At 46.2% G+C, this 26,544-nt stretch overlaps 1 protein-coding gene across 1 annotated transcript in view; it reads right to left on the reverse strand.

Moving 5' to 3' along the window:
• The window catches only part of LOC130683447 (bromodomain adjacent to zinc finger domain protein 2B-like), a 307,961-nt gene that overhangs the window by 181,275 nt on the left and 100,142 nt on the right, over positions 1 to 26,544 (reverse strand). The gene's annotated exons all lie outside the window — the stretch shown is intronic.

Consider the following 26,544-nt stretch of genomic DNA (forward strand, 5'->3'; position numbering starts at 1 on the left):
GACAAGTAGAGATTCTACAGCATCTTACTACACGTTGATGGACAGCGAGTGTAACAGGGCATGTGGGGGGGACATGCTGAAGGGGTCTACAGCATACAACTATGCTGAAGGACAGCATCTGTAAGAGGTTTACGGTGGGGAATTGGTGAAGGGGGAAGCCTCATAAACATAATGTTGTTCACGTGACTGTAGATTAATGATAACAAAAAAATTTTTTTAAGTGCAATAAGGGCACAGCTCTGAATCATCAGAATAAAAGGACAGGCTTTGAGTGCTCTAAACAAAAGACACAGGGTTAAAAAGGGGATGAAAACTCAAGACCAGCTATGTGCTCCCTTACAGGAGGCTCACTTGAGATCCAAGGACACAGACAAACTACAGACCGAAGGGGTGGGGACAGGTATGGTTCACATGTGAAACTGAAAAACAAACAATCAAACAAATGGATTCTGTTTGAGTCCCCAGAGATAGTCAGTAGGAAATAGCCCTATCTGGCCACCGTGAATTATTTTTGTTTGGTATCAGCAGTGCCCAGCCGCAGATTTAGTGGTGCAGCCACGTCCTTCTTATTTTCTCTCACCTCAACAACTGAATTGCTGTAATAATATGCATCTGGGTCTTTGAAATCAGTGGGTTTTATGATGTTCACGAATGTAAAGAAGTAATAACCAGATAAAGATGGAAGTTTGGACACTCAAATAAACACGTCACTCCACAACCCACTGTTTGCTCCCAAATGCACCTGTCTAGAAATTGGTGTTCCTTTTTATTTGTCCCTCCCTCCTATCAGCGGTGATCACGCCAATGTCCCTCAAACATGGTGGTGAGCAAAGCATCAAGATTACTTTCTGTGGACAACAGGCGCAGAGGAACAATATTTGTGGTCTTCAGGGAGCACTTAGACAACGAATGAAGCTAAGTACAGTCAGCAAGTGAGAAGAAGATAAAAGAGGACAGAGACACAGATTCAAGACCCTGAACCACCATTTCCTGCTTTTGTAGGTACACGCAGCTGACTTGACCTGCAAGTGTCTCGATGAACCCTACGGCCTAGTTACCTTGAAAGATTTTTGGAAGCATAATGTAGGGATGTGACATAGGCTATGTTGTTAACTGTTCTGTACACAAGGTCAGATGGGCATACAATAAGATGATTGATTCATTGATAGACAGATAGATAGACAGACAGAAGGATAAATAGATATAGGTACATATGGATCAACGCTAAGCTATTGCTCATAACCAGGAGAATAATGGTGTAAGCACATAGCAAAACTACAGATGAAAGAGAAGACAGAAATCCAGTTTAAAAAGTGCAGTAAGCAGCCGTAAGAAGAAAACAAATCCTACCATTTGCAACAACGTGGATGGAGCTAGAAAGTATTATGCTCAGTGAAATAGGCCAGGCAGAGAAAGACAAGTACCAAATGATTTCACTCATGTGTGGGGTATAACAAAGAAAAACTGAAGGAAAAAAACAGCATCAGACTCACAGAACCCGAGAGTGGACTAACAGTTACCAACGGGAAAGGGACTGGGCATGGTGGGTGGGAAGGGATGGATAAGGGCGGGGAGAAAGGAAGAGGGCATTAGGATAAGCATGTAAAATGTGTGGCATGGCGGGAGCATGGGGAGTGCTGTACAACACAGAAAAGACAAGTAGTGATTCTACAGCATCTTACTACACACTGATGAACAACGTCTGTAATGGGGTTTTTGGGGGGACTTGATGTGCTTGGTGATCATAATGTTCTTCGCGTGATTGTAGATTAATGATAACAAAAAAATTTTTTAAGTGCAATAAGTATGCAGCTCTCAATTGTCAGAATTAAAGGACAGGCTCTGAGTGCTCCAATCAAAAGACACAGGGTTAAAAGAAGGGATGAAAACTCAAGACCACCTACGTGCTCCCTTACAGGAGACTCACTTGAGATCCAAGGACGAAGACAAACTACAAATTGAGGGGGTGGGAACAGGTACCCTAGACAATTGAAACTGGAAAACAAAAAAGTGCTGATGGTTTTAAAGATGGCGGCTCACGTGAGAGGGGAGGCAGAATCCTCCTCCCAAAACCGAAACCGCATATATACATACCATATGGAAATAGAACAACTACACCAAATCCTGGAAGAGCAGCAGGGAAGAACACTGCTGCGGCAGGCTGTCACCTCAAGGAGAAGTGTGACGTACAGTCCTGGAGATGTGCTCTGGGAGCACGAACCTACCGCGCACGTGCTGCACTCTGGAGGATTCATGTGGTTGGAAAGCAAAGATAGGCAGAAGACTTCGAGAGAATTGAGATTCCAGCCACTTGGGGGACAACACAGGGATACACATCCGGCCGCTGTGGGACAAAAGAAAGGTGGACAGTCTGAGAGACTTCCTAACAGCGAGAGAACTGCTAAAGGGGCAAGGCTTATACAGGGCTTGCCGCTCAGGAGAAAGGACAAGTGCGCCAAACTGCCGGGTGCACTCTGCCCGGCAGGCAGGGGAGCTTTCAGGAGCTCTGGGCGCTCCAACCTCCTGGCTGGCCTCGCAGCTCCGAGGCCCCTTACCGTGCTGTGACTGGTACACGGCCTGCCTTACCACTAGCACTGGCCTGCTAAAAGGCCGCCCCCACCTACGGTAGCTTCTCCCTGCGTGCTCCGCATACTGGCCCTGGCAGTGGAGATGGGCACGGTGGCCGGGAAGCAGTAAAGACATAAGACATCTTTCCTCTTGGTGGGGGTGGGCACCGGCTCCGCTCCACTGGGACCCCTGCCATCCCCCCAAGTTCTGAGCATCTCCAGAGAGTAAAGCTTCTGGGAGCTAGAGGGTGCCACCTACAAATATGAACCTTCAAAGGAACCTGGTAACTGGACTGAAATCAATCTTCATGAGAAAGAGATCTCAAAATATACATCAGGAGCATGCTCAGGGAGCTACAGAAAATAAAACTGTCCTTGTCTCTCGAACGCAATTCTCTCTCTCTCTCTCTCTCTCTCTTTCTCCAGGAGCACTGCTGAGGCCCTGTTCCGAGAAGAGTGCAGCGACAGCCCAGCAGGAATGGCACAGCTCTCGGGTCTACCCCGGCTGGTGCCAGGACAGTCCCACACGGGCTCTGACTGAACTGCAAATGGGGGATGCCGCACGTCTAACTCTGCATGAAAGACAACAGTGCCGCATGCTAGCCTTCCCATCAATGGCTAGAGGCTACGTGGCTTCACTGATACCAGGTGACGTCAACACCCCAGGCTTCATCTCCTTGGCAATGTTTTTTCCCTATGACCCTTGAAAGCAGCACATGGTAAGATACAACCTACCAGTCTCCCCACCACCTCACCTCTCAGTTTTATGCTAGATGTTCCTGCATCACAGCTTCTCCTCTTCATTCCAGTTTTCTCGGCTGGTTGGTGTTCTGGAAAAAAGGAATAATTAGTCAGATTTGGAATGAAGTGGTAGGGGGTTTAGTAAGATTCTGTTTGACCACCATCAGTAGAACCAAAAGACATTGTTCAGTATGGGAGAATATATTCACTGATGACATATTTGATAAGTCGTTGCCATCCAAAACATGTATCAAGAGCTCATGAACCTCAACACACAAAAAGCAAATGAATCCAATTCCAAATTGGGCAGAGGATCTGAACAGACACTTCTCCACAGAAGCAATTTCAGGTGGCCGACAGGCACATGAAAAGACTCTCCACATCGCTAACCATCAGAGAAATGCACATTAATCCACAATGGGGTATCACCTCACACCAGTTAGGATGGCCACCACCCAAAAGACAGACAACAACAGATGTCTGCAAGGGTTTGGAGAAAGGGGAATCCTCCTACGCTGCTGGTGGGAATGTCAGTCAGCTCACCCACTGTGGAAAGCAGTATGGAGGTTCCCCAAAAAACCAAAGAACATAAATACCATTTGACCCAGGAATTCCTCTCTTAGGAATTTACAATAAGAGTGCAGGAGCCCAGTTTGAAAGAGACAGATGCACCCCTATGTTGATCGCAGCACTCTTTACAATACCCAAGAAATGGAAGCAACCTAAGTGTCCATCAGGAGATGAATGGATAAAGAAGAGTTGGTACATACACACTATGGAATATCATTCAGCCATAGGAAGAAAACAAATCCTACCACCATTTGCAACAACACGGATGGAGCTAGAGGGTGTTATGCTCAGTGAAATAAGCCAGGTGGAGAAAGACCAGTATCCAAGGATTTCACTCCTCTGTGAGGTATGAGAATAAAGCAAAAACTGGAAGTAACAAAACAGCAGCAGACTCACAGAGCCCAAGAATGGACTAACAGTTACCAAAGGGAAAGGGACCTGGGAGGATGGGTGAGAATTGAGGGATAAGGTGGTAAAGGGGGCATTACGATCCGCACACATAATGTACGAGATGGGGAGTCATGGGGATTGCAGTATAACACACAGAAGACAGGTAGTGATCCTATACCCTCTAACTACATTGATGGACAGCGACTGTAATAGGGTATTGGGAGTGGACTTGATAATGGGGGGAGGGGAGAGGAGGGGGAGTCTAGTAACCATAACGTTGCTCATGTAATTGTACATTACTGACACCAAAAAAGAAAAAAAGTGATTCTGTTTGAGTGCCCAGAGAGACAGTCACTAGAAAATAGCCCTTCGGGCCACCGTGGATTCTTTCTGTTCGGTTTTGGCAGTGCAAAGTCATAGATTCAGTGGTATAGCGATGCCCTTCTCATTTTTTCTCACCTCAACAACTGAATTGCTGTAATAATATGCATCTGGGCTTTTGAAATCAGTGGATTTTATGATGTTTACGAATGTGAAGAAGCAATAACCAGGTACCGAGGGAAGTTTGGATGCTCAACCGAGCAAGACACTCCACAACATACTCTTTCCTTCCAACTGCTCCAGTCTAGAACTCGGTGTTCCTTTTTACCTGTCCCTCCTCCTATCAGCAGTGACACTGATGTCCCTCAAACATGGTGGTGGGCAAAGCACCAAGATTACTCTTCTGTCTAAAACAGGACTGTGGTATAGGTTCTCTCAGAGGAAAAGCAGTAGCAGCAGGAGAAAACCCAAAGACGTAGACATAGAAGATGGTACAGTACAATGAAAGCTGACACAAGGGACTTCTGAGACCCATACTTAATTCCTTCAGAGATGCGAAAGAAGCCACCCCCATAAAACAAAACTACACCACTACGGAGAAAGCACAGGCAGAGAACAAGAAGAGCTCTGGAAATTAATCCACTGGGTCAGAGAGAGGAGTCATCACAGCAGCAGCAGGAGCAGCTGGAGCCTGCCCCACACGCTCTGCGCTCATCGCCATTAAAGATAAGTTTGTGGGCTCGGCTCGCAGGGCCTCTCCCTAAGCACCCGGAGGCATACACTGCGGGGACTGAGGGGTAGTCAGTGGCATCTCGCTCGCATTTATGTTCCGCACGGTTTGGAATATAACGAACGGTTGGCGGAGGAGGAGCGGCACCAGGTACCACTGAACGGGCAGCTGAGCTTTGAGGCCGAGTCCAGTCTTTCACTGTCACCACTGTTCAACAGATCCCGTGACCCGAAGAGTGATGTGCACGAGCTGACACACTCACATTTGATAAAGGAGGTTCTCACCAAGTACGGAGAAGGGAGACGAGGGCACGCCTATGTGAGAGTGCATGGGAAGAATCCAAGAGGAGGAGACTAGAGAGTTGGGTCTTCAACGATCCATATTCTTCTGCTGGTGTGAAATGTCTTTAAAACCAGAGGCAAGAGGTGGGAACCCCCAGAGGAAATAATTCAGAAACAAAAAGACACGAGACAGGATCTTTTCAAGGAGCAGGGAGCTTGGCTCATAGGGATGGAGATGTAGACAAAGTGAAGGCCAGACCGTGAGTTGAGGCTGGAGAATTTCACATTTTATTCTGTAACAATGTCAGTGCTTCCACAGTGAAGCAGTGAGCAAGCAGGGCCTAGGTCCACCAGGATAGTTCTGAGAAACTAGAAGCAGGTTTACTGATATTGGACACGAGCTTCACAGGTTATAACATAAAGGATGAACCATCAGGATCAGGAATGGACAGGGTGACTGCTGAGAGAAGACGGGGTTGCCCTGCAAGCTTCCAGCTCGGCTGATGAGCAAGAACGGCGATGCCATTGAGACCAAGAGCCTAAGGAGAAGCATTTTAAAAATAAAAGGTGTTTCCCAGTTTACTGTGTGGTGTTATTCACGTACGAGACACAGGCCCCCAAAACTAGATCAGAGAGAAAACCTGGGCAGCCAGGCACAGTCAGAATGCGGGATGTGGCTATGCTGAGACCTGGTGGTTCCCGACCTATGATTTCTGTGAGAAGCAAAGAAAGAACCTGTCCGCTAGATAGAAAGGCATGTCATGGGGTCTGCGCCCTCCTCAGAAGTCAGCCGCCTGGCTGGCCATGACCGAGAAGGTATGCCTGGCTCCAGGTGGCCCAGAGAAGCTGGGAAGGCCCGGAAAATGTGGGCCATGCCCCGGGCAGACTCTGGGTGTGTCCGCGCAAGGCTGTGAGCATGCCCTGGACTCCGGTAGTGTGGGGGGGCAGCGGGGGTAAGGCACTTTCCGCCCGCTGCACCCCAGGTGCCAAACCCATGCAGAGCCGGCACCAGGGCTGGCTGAGCTCTGACAGACGCGGGCACTGCAGCCCTCGATGGTCCGCATGGTGGCCTCGTTGGTCCGAACACCAGCACGGCCCTCAGCAGGCATTCCCGGGGGCTAGGGATTCTACTGTGGTTGGCCTTGGGCAGCGCTGTGGCCTTGGCCCACTGTCTCCTCTGGGCGGGGCCGGTGTGCTTAAGGCAATAGGGGCGTGGTGATGGGGCCCCTGGGTGATGTCACAGCAGCCCAGGCCGCTTTGTGATGCGTCCCCTGGCTGACATACATACCAGGCTCGCCCTAGCTGGGCAGCTCAGTGCGTGCGTGGCCTGAGAAGGAGTGAGTGGCAAAGGAGACCCTCTCCCTAGCTTCAGACCATTGCCTCAGATCGTTTGGCGCACACCACAACCCATTTTTCCGTGTGGACTGTTTCCGCCTTCCTAAGGTTCGTGCCCCACACCGCCCGCCACCTCCCCAACCCCACCTTCTTTGCCCGCCGGTCCTTCCCATACCCGGGGCGCTGCCCCCTACCCCTCCTGCCAGGGAGCACCCTGTACCTGCCCGCTGCCCTGGTCAAAGGCTGTTCCACGGGGATCCTGTGCCTTTAGCAGCTGGCTTTCCCCACTTTTCCCAGCAGAGTTCCCACTTCAACAGGGAGAATTCCTGGGCCTCTGGACCATACTAGGCTCCCAGCAGACGGCTGGAGAGAGACCACCCAGACAAACTCCTCCTCTGCAGGACACACGGGTACCACTACCAGCCCGCCTCGAGGTGTCCTGCCTCTGCTAAACCGCCATCCAGAGTCAGCCGACAGACAATTCCTTGGGCAGCACAAGCGCTGGCCTGATGGCTGGCTCTGACACTCAGGTCGTGGCGAAGGACACGACGCCACCATTGCTGGCAATCATCTTCCGGTACCCTCCGGCCCCGCACGAGGCTTTGGGCAGCACCACCGCCGGCCTCCTGTGCACCTCAGACAAATACCGCACGGGCGGTCATCGTCTTTTCTCCACTGGCCCCATACGATGCCATGGGAGGAACAGCCAACGGCCTCAGCCCTACCCCTAACTCAGCCTCCGACCCGGTGGACACGCCACAGCCCTTGCCAACGACACCTACATGTCTACCCCGGCTCCAGACAAGGCCTATGTCCTCCTATCCATTTTACAAAATCTTTTCCACAATATGTGTGTATATTATATATTCACACTAAACCCTGCTCTTGCTAGTATGCCTCTGCTCTGTTTACTCTTTGACTCAGTGACAGAGGAAGGACACACATACATGAGTGATAATGTTCTGAGCCACACTTTACTATGCAACGTGTTCCATGCCCCAGTGACTGGGATGTGGTAGTAGCCGCGTTTTATGACTGTGCGTGCTCACCGTGAGGTCTGCATGCTGAGCGTTTAATGGATGACAACCCAGGGGGTGGCAAGTCCAGAGGAAGGAGACCGGGTTGGCTTATGTGGCCCCTTCTATCTCCTCTCCCACTGCTCTGAGATCACTAGAGGTTAGGGAATCCCTGCTGTGACACAGGAAACCACTCATCATTTTGGTTTTTCAACATGTTTAATTCTGCATGTGCCTTGTGTAACTTAAGACTTTGGCCAATCGTCCTCACATATTCCTACTTCCCCATGAGAGAACAGATTTGGCATCCAGGTCCTCAAGGCTGGAGTAACGACAGAAGGAAGTGCTTCTGCCTGCTGTGTGATTATTGAAAATTTAAGCTTACTTACAATTTATCAAGTAGCTTAGTAATATCAGAAAAGGTCCTCTTTAATGACTACCTAGCCTGACTCTAACCTAAACTGCTAACATGACAAACCACATTGAGTTACAACTGTGCCCACTTCTTGCTGACCCTAGAGCCTGCAGGGTCTCCGCCAGACTTAATACACACAGAATTCCTAACCTGTGGAGACCACGTTCTAGTTGGAGGGGAAGAAAGAGACAATGAACATCCGTAAGTTTTCCAGTAGCTTAGCAGGTAACAAACACTATGGAGAATAAAAAGCAGGATATGGAGGACTGAGATTATAGACAGAGAAAAGCAGGGGTTTCAAAAGAAACAGTGGACAGGGAAAGCCTCACCAGGGAGGTGGGACTTGAACAGTCTAGCAGGAGGTGACAGAACCAGGTATCTCAGGGAAAAGCATTCCATACAATGCAATAAATTACTGAAATAGCCAAGAGGAAGGATGATTGTGGTCTTCAGGAAGCAGTCAGTCAACAAAAGCGGCTAGAATACCATCAGCAAGGAGGGAAAAGAGGACAGGGGACAGAGATATGGGTAGAAGTCCCCGCACCACCATTTACCAGTTTTTTAGTCAACACGCTGTTCACTCGGTGTGCAAATGTCTCGATGAACCCAGTGCTGTCTGTCTCTAGGGCCTAGTTACCTGGAAGGCTTTTGGAAACATAAGTAGGTAAGTGACATATAAGCCATCTTGTGAACTCTTCTGTATATAAGGATAGATGGTTGGCAAAAAGTTGATGATAGATAGGACAGATAGACAGATAGATAGATGATAGATTAGATAGGGTAGATGATAAGTATAGGTAGATTGAATAGATAGATGATAGATAGATAGATAGATAGATAGATAGATAGATAGATAGATAGATAGATAGATAGATAGATAGATCATAGATAGATAGGTAGATAGCCATGTTAGATTGCCGTGTTGTAAACTGTTTGTAAGGCTGGGGGCACTGATGGGAGGAGCTAACACTTCAGACACTGATGATGTGCAATTGTCTCCGGCTGCTGTCCCCTCCCACATGTTACACTAATTATGTGCCAAAGTTCTTTGCAGTTGCCCCCTCCCAACCTGAAAAATATGCCTTGGGCTAGCCAATCCTCGCGCTACAGTAAATCTAAGCTCTGCCTCCCCCTACCTTCTTTAAAATCTCGCTTACTGTATACTGAAGTGTGAATTCCCCTGCCTCCATTTCTATAGATTGTGGAAATCTTGCCCGGGTATTTGCGTTCAAATAAACTACATGGCCCTTTGTTGCCTCTCTTCACCTGCTTATTTCAGCTAGAATTTATCTTACACTTTTCTGTACATAAGGATAGATGGGTAGACAAAAAGATGACATCTGGTAGATGACAGGTGATAAATGATAGATTAGAAATAGATTCATTACATAGATGATAGATATTCATAGATTAGACGAATACATTGACAGAGATGACAGATAGATAATATATACATATATGACAGATGATAGACTAGATAGGATAGATAATATAGGTAGGTTAGATTAGACAGATAGATGATAGATAGATACAGAGTTATTAAATGAATTTTTGGGCCCTCTAATCAGCATCTTAAGCTCATCCTAACCCCCTGCCGCCACCACAAACAAACACACACACAAGCACAAGTTCATAACTGAACTGAGTCATTTTTGAAGCCCTAACCCCCAATGTTATGGTATTTAGAGGTGTGGCCTTTGGAGGTAATTAGGTTTGGAAGATATCATGAGGGTGTGGGTGGAGCTACCACTATGCAATCAGTGCTATTAAGAGTAACAGAGGACAGATCTTTCGCCCTCGACCCTGTGAGGACACAACAGGGATGCGGCCATATGCAAGTCAGAAGAAGGGACCTCACCAGGAACTGAACCTGCCTTGGTCTTGGACTTCTGCTTCCAGAATGGCGAGAAATCAGTGTCTATGGATGAAGCCCCCACTCATTGACACTCTGGATATCAGCTTGAGAAAACTAACATACATATGAAGGTAAACAGAGATGCAATTAGTCAATGGATGGAGAGGGCCTATGAATAGATATCTGTGCTTAGGTGTCTGCATAGTTATCTGTGTGCAACCACCTCTGCACTTTGAAGTCTGCTCCCTATGGGGGGAACACCAGGAGCACAACTTATGCACATTTCCTTTTTAAAGCTTGGGCTTCAGTTTCCGATAACTGGGGTCTCCGTTAACTCTCAGCCTTGTGTGTGTGACTGTGTGTGGGTGTGTGTGAGTGTACACCACTGCACCTATCCGTCTACAATCACAGGAGATGCAAAAGTAACATAGGAACACAGGGTAGGGCAAACATCTTGCAAACTATGACCAGAAAGAGTAAAATTTTCCACTAGCCTCTGGGGATATGTTTGCCAAGTGTTTCTATGCAATTTCAGAAAGATATTGCTGGAAATGTTGCTGGGCCACTCTGAACCATCAAGTTAGTTAAGGTAATAAGCCAGGACAGGAGAGCAGCAAAGAGTACAAACGGTGTGTCTCCTATGTATCAGGTCAAGGTGTACAGGCTTTAATTCTACTACATCACTTCAAGTCACCATGGCTGACGTGAGATGATCTTATGGACCACCTTCATCTGTGAGTAAAAAGTTACTTCAGAATCACCTCCCTTAACAGAAAATATATAAGTGCAGGGACATAAACATTCCTAGAATTCCTGCCACCATCACCCAACACTTTATGCTCAGCACCCTTTTCATACGAATGAAAACATAGTTCTCAACGCTACTATTCCATTAGAGATAGACCTCACTCACATCTAAATGAATAAATGCACTGAAATTCAACCTTCACCTTTACAGCAGAATGGAGCAGTTTCCCCACAATCTAGATGGCCTGCCTCCTCAGCAAGCCCATGGGCCACCAGCGCACAAGAGCACCATGTGTCACAAAAGGCAGTTCCCTTAACCAGTGACTACATGCATGCTCTCTGGAGATGTGCCACAAAGTAGGGCCACCGAGGTGACATCACTGCACAGGCAAAAAGATCTACTACTGGGCATGCACCTGCCTCGGACCACACAGGCCAGCGAGGGTGCTCCCTGCGTGTGGCCTCGGATATGCACCACTGCTCATGCAGCTGCCACAGCAGGAATGGCACAGGGGCAGAGAAGCCAGAGGGCACTGGCCTGCACAGGTTCAAAAGACCAGCCCACGAAACACAACATCCACACCCTGCAGACTCGTGCCACCTATGCAGGATAAGTTCCCACCCAAGGCCACTCCTCTCAAGACCCAAACACACAGCTAAATCACATAAAAAAAACACAAGGAAATGAGACTGAGAAGGACACAGAGAAATCAAAGTGCACCTAGTGACAGTATGTTGACAAAAGTGAGAAAACAGATACATAGACAGACAGAGGATTGATACATAGATTGGATTGATATACATACATATAGATGATAGATTAGGTAGATACACAGATGATAGTAGATAGATGATACATCATAGATAGATAGATGACAGATAGATAGATAGGTAGATAGATTACATAGATAGATAAAGACATAGGTAGGCAGATAGATAGGAAAGCATCATACTAAACAAAGCTATCTTTCACTCAAGAAAATCTGTGCTCCCTTACAGGAGATTCACTTGAGATCCGAGGACACAGACAAACTACAAGCCGAAGGGGTGCGGAAAGGTACCCTACACAAATGAAACTGAGAAACAAATAAACAAACCAATGGATTCTGTTTGAGTCCCCAGAGACAGTCAGTAGAGAATAGCCCTATCTGGCCACCGTGAATTCTTTTTGTTTGGTTTCAGCAGTGCCCAGCCATAGATTTAGTGGTGCAGGAACATCCTTCTCATTTTCTCTCACCTCAACAATTGAATTGCTGTAATAATATGCATCACGGCCTTTGAAATCAGTGGGTTTTATGATGTTCATGCATGTAAAGAAGTGAAAACCAGATAAAGAGGGAAGTTTGGACACTAAAATAAACACATCAGTCCACAACACACTCTTTGCTCTGAACTGCTCCTGTCTAGAAATTGATGTTTCTTTTTATATGTCCCAACCTCCTATCAGCGGTGATCAAGCCGATGTCCCTAAAATATGGTGGTGAGCAAAGCATCAAGTTAACTTTTCTGTCGACAACAGGCCCAGAGGAAGGATACTTCTGGTCTTCAGGGAGCACTTAGTCAATGAATGTGGCTAAATACAGTCAGCAAGTGAGAATTAGATAAAAGAGGACAGAGGACAGAGACACGGGTTCAAGTCCCTGCGCAACCATTTCCTGCTTTTGTAGGTACACGTGGCTGACTCGACCTGCAAGTGTCTCGGTGAACCCAGTGCTCTCCCTACGGCCTAGTTACTTTGCAAGATTTTTGGAAGCTTAATGTAGGGAAGTGACATAGGCTATGTTGTTAACTGTTCTGTACATAAGGACAGAAGGGCAGACAAAAAGATGACTGATAGATAGATAGATAGATAGATAGATAGATAGATAGATAGATAGATAGATAGATAGATAGGCAGATAGAGAGATAGAGAGATAGATATAGGTACATATCAATTAATAAAACTACTGCTCTTAACCAGGAGAGTAATGGTGAAAGCACATTTCGAAACTACAAACAAAAGAGAAGAATGAAATCCAGTTTAAAAAGTGCAGTAAGCAGCCATAAGAAGAAAACAAATGCTATCATTTGCAATCACGTGGATGTAGCTAGACGGTATTGTGCTCAGTGAAATAAGCCAGGCGGAGAAAGACAAGTAAAAAATGATTTCACTCATGTGTGGAGTATAACAACAAAGAAAAACTGAAGGAAAAAAACAGCAGCAGACTCACAGAACCCGAGAGTGGACTGACAGTTACCAAAGGGAAAGGGAATGGCAGGCTGGGTGGGAAGGGAGGGATAACGGCGGGGAAAAAGAAAGGGGGCATTAGGATTAACATGTATAATGTGTTGGGTGGGGGGCCATGGGGATGGCTGTACAGCACAGTGAAGACAAGTAGTGATTCTACAGAATCTTACTACACGCTGATGGACAGCGACTGTAACGGGGTGTGTGAGGGGGACATGGTGAAGGGGTCTACAGCTTCTAACCATGCTGATGGATGGCGACTGTAACGGGGTTTAGGGGGGGAATTGGTGAAGGGGGTAGCCTAGTAAGCATAACGTTCTTCATGTGATTGTACATCAATGATAACAAAAAAATTTCAAAGTGCAGTAAGAGGACAGCTTTCAATTTTCAGAAAAAAAGGACAGGCTTTGAGTGCTCCAATCAAAAGACACAGGGTTAGAAGAAGGGATGGAAACTCAAGACCACCTATGAGCTCCCTTACAGGAGACTCACTTGAGATCCAAGGACACAGCAAACTACAAGCCGAAGGGGCGGGGACAGGTACCCTACACAAGTGAAACTGAGAAACAAACAAACAAATGGATTCTGTTTGAGTCCCCAGAGACAGTCAGTAGAAAATAGCCATATCTAGCCACCGTGAATTCTTTCTGTTTGGTTTAAGCAGTGCCCAGCCATAGATTGAGTGGTACAGCAACATCCTTCTCATTTTTCTCACCTCAACAACTGAATTGCTGTAATAATATGCATCTGGGCTTTTGTAATCAGTGCATTTTATGATGTTCACGAATGTAAAGAAGTAATAACCACCTAAAGAGGGAAGTTTGGACACTCAAACAGACACGTAACTCCACAACACTCTCTTGGCTCCCAAATGCTCCTGTCTAGAAGTTGGTGTTCATTTTTATTTGTCCCTCCTCTTATCAGCAGTGATCATGCCAATGTCCCTAAAAAACACGTTGGTGAGCAAAGCACCAAGTTTACATTTCTGTCTACAAGAGGCCCAGAGGAAGGATACTTGTGGTCTTCAGGGAGCACTTAGTCAATGAATGTGGCTAAATAGAGTCAGCAAGCAAGAAGGAGGTAAAAGAGGACAGAGGACAGAGAAACGGGTTCAGGTCCCTGCACCACCATTTACTGATTTTTTAAGCAAATGTGGCTGACTCGACCTGCAAGTGTCTCAGAGAACCCAGTGCTTTCCCTATGGCCCTGTTACTTTGCAAGATTTTTGGAAGCATTATGTAGGGAAGTGACATATGCAATGTTGTTAACTGTTCTGTACATAAGGATAGATGGGCAGACAAAAAGATGATTGATTCATAGATAGATAGATAGATAGATAGATGACAGATGATAGATAGATGACAGACATGATAGGTAGATAATAGGAAGATAGATAGATAGATAGATAGATAGATAGATAGATAGATAGATAGATAGATAGATAGATAGATAGATAGATAGATAGAAAGAAGTATAGATAGATAGACTGATAGATAGATAGACAGAGAGAAAGATATATAGATTCAGATACATATCAATTTACACAAGGCTATTGCTCATAACCAGGAGATCAATGGTGAAAGCACATAGCGAATCTACAAACAAAAACGAAGAATGAAATCCTAAAAAGTGCCGTAAGCAGCCATAAGAAGAAAACAAACCTTACCATTTGCAAGGACGTGTATGGGGCTAGACGGTACTATGCTCAGTGAAATAGGCAAGGCGGAGAAAGACAACTACCAAATGATTTCACTCATGTGCGGAGTATAACAACAAAGAAAAACTGAAGGAAAAAAACAGCAGCAGACTCACAGAACCCGAGAGTGGAATAACAGTTACCTAAGGGAAAGGTACTGGGCACGGTGGGTGGAAAGGGAGGGATAAGTTCTGGGAGAAAGAAAGGGGACATTAGGATTAGCATGTATAATGCGTGTGGTCAGGGGGCCATGAGGAAGGCTGTACAACACGGAGAAGACAAGTAGAAATTCTACAGCATCTTACTACACGCTGATGGACAGCGACTGTAACAGGGTGTGTGTGGGGGGACATGTTGAAGGGGTCTACAGCATACAACTATGCTGAAGGACAGCATCTGTAAGAGGTTTTTGGTGGGGAATTGGTGAATGTGGGAGCCTCGTAAACATAATGTTCTCCACGTGATTGTAGATTAATGATAACAAAAAAAAATTCTTTTAAGTGCAATAAGGGCACAGCTCTGAATCATCAGAATAAAAGGACAGGTTTTGAGTGCTCCAAATAAGAGACACAGGGTTAAAAGAAGGGATGAAACTCAAGACCAGCTATGTGCTCCATAACAGGAGACTCACTTGAGATCCAAGACACAGAAAAACTACAAGCCGAAGGGGTAGGAACAGGTACCCTACACATGTGAAACTGAAAAACAAACAATTAAACAAATGGATTCTGTTTGAGTCCCCAGAGACAGTCAGTAGGAAAAAGCCCTATCTGGCCACCGTGAATTCTTTTTGTTTGGTTTCAGCAGTGCCCAGCCATAAATTTAGTGGAGTAGCAACGTCCTTCTCATTTTCTCTCACCTCAACAACTGAATTGCTGTAATAATATGAGTCTGGGTCTTTGAAATCAGTGGGTTTTATGATTTTCATGAATGTAAAGAAGTAATAACCAGATAAAGAGGGAAGTTTGGACACTCAAATAAACACATCACTCCACAACACTCTCTTTGCTCAAAACTGCACCTGTCTAGAAATTGGTGTTCCTTTTCATTTGTCCCTCAAACACTGTGGTGACAAAAGAACCAAGTTTACTTTCTGTGGACAACAGGCCCAGAGGAACAATACTTGTGGTCTTCAGGGAGCACTTAGTCAATGAATGTGGCTAAATACAGTCAGCAAGTGAGAAGATAAAAGAGGACAGAGACACAGGTTCAAGACCCTGCACCACAATTTCCTGGTTTTGTTGGTACACGCAGCTGACTCGACCTGCTAGAGTCTCGGTGAACCCAGTGCTCTCCCTATGGCCTAGTTACCTGGCAAGATTTTTGGAAGCATAATGTAGGGAAGTAACATTGGCTATGTTGTTAACTGTTCTGTACACAAGTTCAGATGGCCATACAAAAAGATGATTAATTGATTGATGGACAGATAGATAGACAGACAGATGGATAGATAGATATAGGTACACATCAATTAACGCAAAGCTATTGCTCATAACCAGGAGAACAATGCTGAAAGCACATAGAGAAACTACAGACAAAAAAGACAGAAATCCAGTTTTCAAAGTGCAGTAAGCAGCCATAAGAAGAAAACAAATCCTACCATTTGCAACAAGGTGGATGGAGCTAGAAAGTATTATGCTCAGTGAAATAGGCCAGGCAGAGAAAGACAAGTACCAAATGATTTCACTCATGTGTGGAGTATAACAACAAAGAAAAACTGAAGGAAAAAAACAGCAGCAGACCCACAGAACCCTAGAGTGGAATAACAGTTACCAAAGGGAAAGGTACTGGGCAGGGTGGGTGGAAAGGGAGGGATGAGGGCGGGGAGAAAGAAAGGGGGCATTAGGAATAGCATGTATAATGTGTGGGGTGGGGTGTCATGGGGAGGGCTGTACAACACAGAGAAGACAAAAAGTGATTCTACAGCATCTTACTACACACTGATGGAGAGCGACTGTAACACGATGTGTGAGGGGGACATGGTGAAGGGGTCTACAGCTTCTAACCACGCTGATGGACCGCGACTGTAACATGGTTTTTGGGGGGACTTGGTGTACTTGGTGATCATAATGTTCTTCGTGTGATTGTAGAAATATGATAACAAAAAAGAATTTTTAAGTGCATAATACACCACTCTCAATTGTCAGAATAAAACGACGGTCTCTGAGTGCTCCAATCAAAAGACACAGGATTAAAAGAAGGGATGACAGCTCAAGACCACCTACGTGCTCCCTTGTAGGAGACTCACTTGAGACCCAAGGACGAAGACAAACTACAAATTGAGGGGGTGGGGACAAGTACCCTAGACAATTGAAACTGAAAAAACAAAAAAAGATGTGCTGATGGTTTTAAAGACGGCGGCTCACGTGAGAGGGGAGGTGGAATCCTCCTCCCAAAACCAAAACCACATACATACGTACCATATGGAAATAGAACAACTACACCAAATCCTGGAAGAGCAGCAGGGAAGAACGCTGCTGCGGCAGGCTGTCACCTCAAGGAGAAGTGTTGATGTACAGTCCTGGAGATGTGCTCAGGGAGCACGAACCTACTGTACACATGCTGTGCTCTGGAGGATCGGTGGGGTTGGAAAGCAAAGGTAGGCAGAAGACTTCGAGAGACTTGAGATTCCATCCACTTGTGGGACCACACAGGGATCCACATCCTGCCGCTGTGGGACAAAAGAAAGGTGGACAGTCTGAGAGACTTCCTAACAGCGAGAGAACTGCAAAAGGGGCAAGGCTTCCACAGGGCTTGCCGCTCAGGAGAAAGGTCAGGTTCGCCAAACTGCGCGGATGCATTCTGGCCGGCAGGCGGGGGAGCTTTCAGGAGCTCTGCGTGCTCCATCCCCATGGCTGGCCTCGCAGCTCCAAGGCTCCTTACTGTGCTGTGATTGGTATACTGCCTGCCTCCCCGCCGGTGCCGGCCTGCAAAACGGCCACCCCCACCTACGGCAGCTTCTCACTGCGTGCTCTGGAAACTGGCCCTGGCAGTGGAGCCGGGCACTGTGGCCGGGAAGCAGGAAAGACCTCTTTCCTCCCGGGGGTGGGTACTGGCACCGCTCCCCTGGGAACCCTGCCATCCCCACAAGGGCTGAGCATCTCCAGAGAGTAAAGCTTCTCTGAGCTAGAGGGCGCCACCTACAAATATGAACCTTCAAAGGAACCTGGTAACGGGACTCAAATAAATCTTCCTGAGAAAGAGATCTCAGAATAAACATTAGGAGCATGCTCAGGGAGCTACAGAAAATAAAACTGTCCCTGTCTCTAGAGCGCAATTCTCTCTCTCTCTCTCTCTCACTCCCGGAAGCGCTCCTGAGGCCCTGATCCAAGAGGGGTGCTGCGACAGCCCAGCAGGAATGGCACAGCTCTCTGGTCCGCCCTGGCCAGTGCCAGGACAGTTCCACATGGGCTCTGACTGAACTGCAAACGGGGGACGCCGCACACCTAACTCCGCAGGAAAGTCAACAGTGCTGCATGCTAGCCTTCCCATCAATGGCAAGAGGCTACGTGGCTCCACCGATACCAGGTGATGTCAACACCTCTAGGTTTATCTCCTTGGCAATCTTTTTTCCCTATGACCCTTGAATGCAGCACATGGAAAGATGCAACATACCAGTCTCCACACCAACTCACCTCTCAGTTTTACGCTAGATGTTCCTGCATCACAGCTTTTCCTCTTCATTCCAGTTTTCTTGGCTGTTTGGTGTTCTAGAAAAAAAAATGAGTCAGATTTGGAATGAAGCGGTAGGGGGTTTAGTAAGATTCTGTTTGACCACCATCAGTAGAACCAAAAGACATCGTTCAGTATGGGAGTATATAGTCACTGATGACATATTTGATAAGGCGTTGCCATCCAAAACATGTATCAAGAGCTCACGAACCTCCACATACAAAAAGCAAATGAATCCAATTACAAAATGGGCAGAGGATCTGAACAGACACTTCTCCACAGAAGCAATTTCAGGTGGCCAACAGGATCATGAAAAGACGCTCCACATCGCTAACCATCAGACAAATGCACATTAAAACCACAATGGGGTATCACCTCACACCAGTTAGGATGGCCACCACCCAAAGGACAGACAAAAACAGATGTCGGCAAGGCTGTGGAGAAAGGGGAACCCTCCTACACTGCTGGTTGCAATGTCAGTCAGCCCAACCATTGTGGAAAGCAGTATGGAGGTTCCCCAAAAAACCAAAAACAGAAATACCATTTGACCCAGGAATTCCTCTCTTAGGAATTTACCCTAAGAGTGCAGGAGCCCAGTTTTAAAGAGACAGATGCACCCCTATGTTGATCGCAGCACTATTTACAATACCCAAGAAATGGAAGCAACCTAAGTGTCCATCAGGAGTTGAATGGATAAATTCCCCGGCTGGTGGGGAGTTCAACAAGGTCTCAAGGCGAAGTTAACCAGGATGAGAGACAAACCAGACACAAAGTAGACCAAGTCGAAAGTCTGATCAAGGTCTCAAAGTTTATTCTTTCAAGGTAGATTATATAGGAGCTAGGAGGGGGAAACAGCTCCAGCTGAAGTGGCAAGGATTATCTAGGTTGCTAGGATACCTAACTGAAGAATGTTCTCTGGAAAAGATCATGGGTAGGGTATTACTGAGAAAAGACAGAATGTTTTACTAAGGAGGAGATGTTATCATGGCAGCTGCTTAATCTCTATCCCAGCGGTCTAATCGCAAGCTGGGTCAATTGATCTTTCCTAGATGGGGCAGGCTTGAGAAACTAGAGGCCTAGGTGAAAAGGGCGAGACCATTGTTTCTATGGCCTATGGCTCCCAACATCTCCTCCCTTCTTTTATGCAAAAGAGGGAGAGGCCTACTATTTACGGTGGGCATTAACCAATTGGGGGAGGGTCAACGTTGGCCCTTTGTATCTTTTGTGGAGGTGAGGATGGGCATATTTATTTCAGATACCATCCTCCATGCAAGCCAGGTTTTTCTCTCAGGGAATTCAGAGGCGGCTCATGGACCTTCAATTGCAATGCTTAGCTTCACACAAACATTGGTGCCCATATCGCACTCACTTTATTGTGAGCCGATATACATAGGTCTGAATCCTATGCAGCTTCTAAAGGAGGGGAGTCATCTGGCACATGATAGCCTTGGTCTGCCAGGTCAAGCCGTTGATAGTGGGCTTCTATCAGTCTGCCGAAGGCAGTATTAATCTGTTCTCTAATGAAGGTGGCAATTCTCCAGAAGGCACAAGGGCCAAGAGAGAGCACAAGCATGAGACTAAGGAAGTGTCCTAGTATAGGGAGAAGATAAGGAAGAAATCCACTCGTCCCAGTCCACAGGGAATTTTCAGTTTTTTCTTTCTCTGCATGAAATCTTCTTGGAGTCTTTTTATTTTGTCACAAACTACTCCAGACAAGTTGGTATAGAAGCAGCATTTCTCTTCTAAGTCTAAGCAGATGCCGCCTTGTTCCGCGGTGAGAAGGTCTAGGCCACTCCTGTTCTGTAAGACTACTTCTGCAAGGGAATCTATTTGGTCTTGAAGATCTTGTAAGGTTCCACGAAGAAGGTGAAAACGCGAGAGTTGATGGGCTTCATCTTTTTATAACGTGCAGTTAAGAAGTGCGAAGATGCCAACAAGGATCCAGTAAGTGGTAACAAGAATAGTCTGCTGTACAAGGGTCCACTGGGGAGGGGTGGAGGCGGCGAGTCCTATGCCTAAGATAAAGGCAAGGACTAAACCGGCGGCCATAATCTATGAAAAGAAGATAAAGGATGTTTCAGGGGGTGTCACCACCCAGAACACTTGGATAAGATATTTAAAATCTTCTGGTAAATCTATTGGTTTAATCAAACGCTCTTACAGCCAGCGAGCAGCTCCTTCTTTGGTGTCAAAAACACAGGCAGAACCCCATGGGGCCTGGAACATTCCAATGGGAAGTGAGGGGATCTATCCACATGACAGTGGCATAGTTTTATCAGTTTGTGGATGGCAAAGGCGACCAGCTGCAGATTTGCCATGAGCTTCCAAAGTTTGAAAATTAAGAATAAACAAGGCATGATGAAGAATATTTCTTGGAGAGCCTTTCATGGGATATAAATCTCCCATTTTCAATTTGTGGAAGGTATCTTTAATTGTTAAATGGGCTCGTTCGACAATCCCTTGACCTTGGGGATTGTATGGTATGCCTGTAAAATGCTTAATTTGTAATTGGCGACAAAATTCTTGGAATTTTTTTCCAGGATATCCAGGACCATTATCAGTCTTGATAATCTCGGGTTTTCCCATGACACTAAGACAATTGAGTACATGAGCAATAACATTTTTGAAGCTTCTTCAACATGAAGGCTGGCAAAAATAAATCCACTAAAGGTATCTACAGTAACATGAAGATATTTAAGATTTACGATGAGGGGACCTGTGTTACGTCCATTTGCCAGATCTCATTGGAAACTAGGCCCCTAGGGTTCACACCCAAGTGAGGAACAGGCAGGAGAGTGACACAATTTGCACATTGTTTAACAATCTCACAGTCTTGTTCTCTAGTAATTTTAAAAAGAAGATGTAAGGTTTGAGCATTAAGGTGGTGTAAAGAGTGAGCTTCTTTGGCTTCAGCCATAGGATCGAGCTCAGCGAGAAGGGCAAGTTAGGTAGCTTTATCAGTCCCAGCATTGCCTGTGGCTACAGGTCCAGGAAGACCAGAATGGGCACGAATATGGCTTATATAAAAGGGATGTTGCCTGGAATGTATGCACTGCTGGATGGAAAAAAGCAGAGGTGTGGCATTTGTAGTGGGTTTTATAGAGGGCACGGTCTCTAAAAGGGGAATGGATTGAGCAATATAAGCACTGTCAGTGTATAGGTTAAATGGAGTATTTGGGAGTTGTTGAAAACTTGCAAAATAGCAAAGAGTTCAACCAATTGACCGGAGTGGAATGGGGATTGTAGGGAAGTGGTTTGATTATCTATGGCGAAGGCTGCCACTCCATTGGAGGAGCCATCGGTGCAAACTAGGGGGGCATGAGGAAGGGGTTGGGAGGAGGTCAATGTAGGGAAAACAAATGGTTGGGTCCTTAGAGAATGGAGAAGCTTGTTAGCAGGGTAATAATGATTGTCAAGGGCTCCCTGAAAAGAGGTGCAGGATGTTGCCCATTCATCGTTCATTCTCTATCAACCACTGGATTTGGGTAGGGGAATAGGGTAGGATAATTCTGTTGGCGTCTTTACCGAATATTTTCCTGCTGTGGTAGCGTCCGATTTTTATCAGTTCAGCCACCCAGGAGGTAGAGGGGATAAGCCTTTGGGTGGGGAGGCAGGTAAATGGACCCAAAAAAGGGGCCCCTCTTGCCAGAACACTCCGGTGGGTGTAAAATCAGTAGCACAAATGACTAGGAGAAGAGCCTTCTCATAAGAGATAAAGGTGACCCTTTGGTTTAGAATTGCGGCTTCCACTGCCTTTAGGGCTTCTAGGGCGGGGGCTGTTAATGAGCGACTCGAAGTAGGATCTGGGTCCCCTTTAAGAATATTAAACAAGGGTTTAAGCTCTCCAGTAGTTAGCGTGAGATAAAGCCTAAGCCAATTAATATCTCCTAGAAGTTTCTGAAAATTATTTAAAGTTTTTAAGCAATCGGTTCTAAGTTGAACCTTTTGTGAAAGAATCTTATTATAAAAGAGTTCAAAGCCTAAAAGCAAGTAAGGGGGTTTTAATTGAATTTTATCGGGGACTATCTGAAGACAGCTCTGGTAAGGGCCCTAGAAAGCTCTTGGGAATAAGCAAGGAGTTCAGTGGGGTTAGGACCAGCCATGAGGATGACGTCCATGCAATGAATTAAATATGTAGAAGGCCATCTTTGTCTAAATGGGTCTATAATTTGAGCTACTAATTTTAGGCACAGCATAGGGCTGTTTGCCATTCCTTGGGGCAGAACTTTCCATTGGAATCTTGGCATAGGGCCTTTAAAATTAATCACCGGCAAACTAAATGCAAAATGCTTGCGGTCTTTAGGATGAAGGGGGATTGTAATAAAGCAATCTTTTACGTCAATAATGATTTTACAGTATCCCGCAGGAATCGCCACAGGAGTGGGGAGGCCTGGTTGAAGGGCCCCCATAGGGATCATAGCTTTACTAATTTCTGTAAGATATTGAAGTAACCTCCATTTTCTTGATTTTCTCTTTATGACAAACATAGGAGTATTCCAGTGAGAGATGGTGGTCTCGATATGGCCTGCAGCAAGTTGTTCCTGTACTAACATTATGGCTGCAGCCAGTTTTTCAGAAGTTAAGGGCCATTGATCAACCCATACAGGCTCTGTTGTTTTCCAGGATATTTTATCTGCATGGTTAACAGGTAAGTCAACAGCCGTTAGGGTAAATTTTCATAGCGAATTCCAGCATGATCAGATTTATGGTGATCGGGGACCGGCTCTTTTGAGTCCTGAGAATGTTTGCCCAACCCTTGCCCAGGGCGAAAGCCTTGATTGAGCATCTGGTGAGTGACTAGTTCATTAGGGCTGCACATAATGAGCTTCACTTGAGAGAGAATATCTCTTCCCCAGAGGTTGATAGGTAGGCCTGCAACCACGTAGGGCTGGACAGTACCGTGATTGCCTTCTTCATCTTCCCATTGAATAACTTTGGAGCTTTGTAGGGGGTTGCAGGTCTGTCCAATACCTCTAAGGTGAGTCATGGAAGTGGTGAGAGGCCAAGATGAAGGCCAATCCTTACTGGAAATAATTGTGGCATCTGCGCCAGTATCTATAAGGCCTTCAAAGGTTTTTCCTTTTAATTTTAACTTAAGAAGGGTTCTTTCCTGAGTGATCTCTTGTGCCCAATAAACATCTGATGATCCAAACCCATGGGGGCCTCTCTTTTGCTTAGAGCAAGGATTTTTATCATCGAGTGGGAGTAATATTAATTGAGCAATCCGTTGGCCCTGAGAAATGGTAATTGGTCCCTGAAAGGCTGTAGCCATAAGTTTAATTTCTCCAGTATAATCATTGTCAATGATTCCTGGAGAAATAGTGAGGCCCTGAATAGTGGAGCTGGCACGACCCAGAATAAGACCAAAGGTGCCTTGCGGCAAAGGGCCATAAATCCCCGTTGAAAGAATATGAGTTCCCATTTCTGGGGTCAATATTGACTGGGAGGTGGAACAGAGGTCCAGTCCTGCGCTACCGGTGGTTGCTCGGTAGAGGATAGTGACGCTGGATTTTGGACTGACTGGGTGACGAAATTGACGACCCCAGGGTTCTGTTCCGGGTAGGATTTGGGGCCCTCGGATGGGCCCTGTATCAAGTTTCCCTGCTTCGGAGGCAGAGGGTTACACTGTATATCAGCCTTGGAATGGCATTTGGAGGTCCAATGCTGACCCCGTTTGCATCGCGATCACAGGAATGATGGGAGCGAACGTGTGGTCCTAGGGGCTGTGCACTCTCTTGAAAAATGACCTGGTTGCTTGCAATAAAGCAAGTCATGGGCCTGGCTCCCTGAGTAAAACCTCTAAGAGCTGCTCCTACGGCTATTCCGATATTGCAAGAGGTTGGGTCATCGGCACAAAATTTTATAAAATCAGAGACATTTTTGCCGCGGCTATGGGGACACATAGCCGCTTGACAAGCTGAGTTAGTATTTTCAAAAGCAAGATGTTTAATGAATTCATTATCTGTTTCCTCCCTTCCCATGAGGCGTTTGGCAGCCTCTGTAAGGCGGCCTATGAATTCACTGTAAGGTCCCTGTGGCCCCTGTCTAACCTTGGCAAGAGAGGTGACAGCCGACCCTTTAGAAGGGAGGCTCTTCCAGGCCTTAAGGGCTGCATGTTGGATTTGTGTGAGTAAGCCTGGAGAAACCTTAGCCTGTTTTTCATTTGTGTTATAGGGGCGATTGCCCAGAAGTTTGTCTAATGTCCAGGATTTGGAAGGATCGCCGGCAGCCATATTGCGGTGGGCAGTGTCCTGGCATCTTTCAGTGTGTTGGATTTTTCCCAGAGGAGAGCGCTACCCTAAATCACTCACAGAAGGCGTCTCTTGATGCAATAAGCAAGAGGAATTTATTCAGGAACCAGCTAGCTGGGGTCCAAGTGTCAGCCCGACGCAGCGGGTCTCAACAAGGACCCCGAGCACTCAAAACCAAGGGTTTATATGGCATTTTCAAAACACTTAACTCTTAGTAATTTTCCACAGCTGCACATTATCTTTGCAAGACATACATCCTGGGGTTAAGCGAGAGCAAGATAAGACCACTCCTCAATTGTTAGGGAGGTTCTGCACGACAAGCTTGGTATGTAGGATTAACTGACCAAGGTTAGCTGACTGAAGGCCACAGCTGCCCCCATCCCGGTGTTCATGATTAACTTGTTTTCCAAGGCCTTACTCAGTTCCAGTTTTTTTTCTTTAAGTCACAACTTCAGAAAACTGCTTCTAGGCCTTTAAGATGGCTACTCTTATGCTAACTTATTCTCATTCTTACATTTCCCCACTTCTCTTTTTGGGGCATTCCAATCATGGAATGTTTGTTTCTTCTTGATGTGTGAGCGAGTGATACTGTTGTCTTAGCATTAGTACTTGAACAGCACTTACTCTCTCTCTAACAAAAGATATTAGCCGGTTCAAAACACAGGGACCAAAAGTAAGAAGCAGAACAAGAATGAGCAAGGGTCCGGCTAAAGTGGATATCAGAGTTGTGAGCCATGGGGACTTAGTGAACCAGGACTCAAATAGGCCCTGGCCAGCCTCTCGCTCTCTCTTTCTCTGGTCTAGCCTTTCCCTAAGCTTTGACATTGAATCTCTTACTATTCCGGAGTGGTCTGCATAAAAGCAGCATTCTTCTCTTAAAGCTGCACACAGTCCTCCTTCTTTTAGGAAGAGCAGATCCAGCCCCCGTCTATTCTGCAAGACGACTTCAGAAAGGGAAGTCAGAGATTCTTCAAGTTTGGTAATGGATTGTTCTATGGTTCTTAAATCGTCATCAATAGCTGCCCTCAGTCCTTCATAGTGTTGGTTCCCCTGGATGATGGCAGCTGTCCCTGTTCCCACTCCTGCTGCAACTCCTATTCCTAATAACATGGCTAGAGTCAACGAGACTAATTCTCTTTTATACCTATGTCTAGGGTCGAACTCGGTTACAAATGAGAGATCATCATGATACATTAGTCTAGGCACTAGTTGGACCATAATACAGAAATCATGGGAGGAATCAAAAGCAGAGGTGGAAACACACGGGGTTAGTCCAGTGTTACAAGCCCACCATCCCTGACGGGGAGGGACTAGATATCTGTTTTCACCTGAGGAAACTATGGGTATGGTTTCATTACACAAACTCTTATGGGTTGAGGGAACTGTTCCTAAACATTTACCTTTCCCAGTTACTTCAGTTAGGGTTAACTTCTTGTGGCTTCCCCAACTACAGACCTCATGGCTAGTTGTATTATTGAAACTGCCTGACAGTCCCAACCCTTCATAATAAGGAGGTCCAGAAGAAAAACATAACCAACAGGATTCGGTAACTTTAGGGTTGGAGACATTCAGAACTAAGAACGCCCCCTCGACGAGGTTGAGGAGGCGCTGTCCGGTACCAATAAAAGGAACCACCTGGTTAGGAGGGGATACGGAGGGCTGGGGGTGAGTAGTCATAATGATGGGATACTGCTTTGGAGTAGGGGTTGGAAGACGCAGCTGATCTCGTA

Source organism: Manis pentadactyla, chromosome 1 (assembly GCF_030020395.1).
Source record: "Manis pentadactyla isolate mManPen7 chromosome 1, mManPen7.hap1, whole genome shotgun sequence".
NCBI classification, from domain to species: Eukaryota; Metazoa; Chordata; class Mammalia; order Pholidota; family Manidae; genus Manis; species Manis pentadactyla.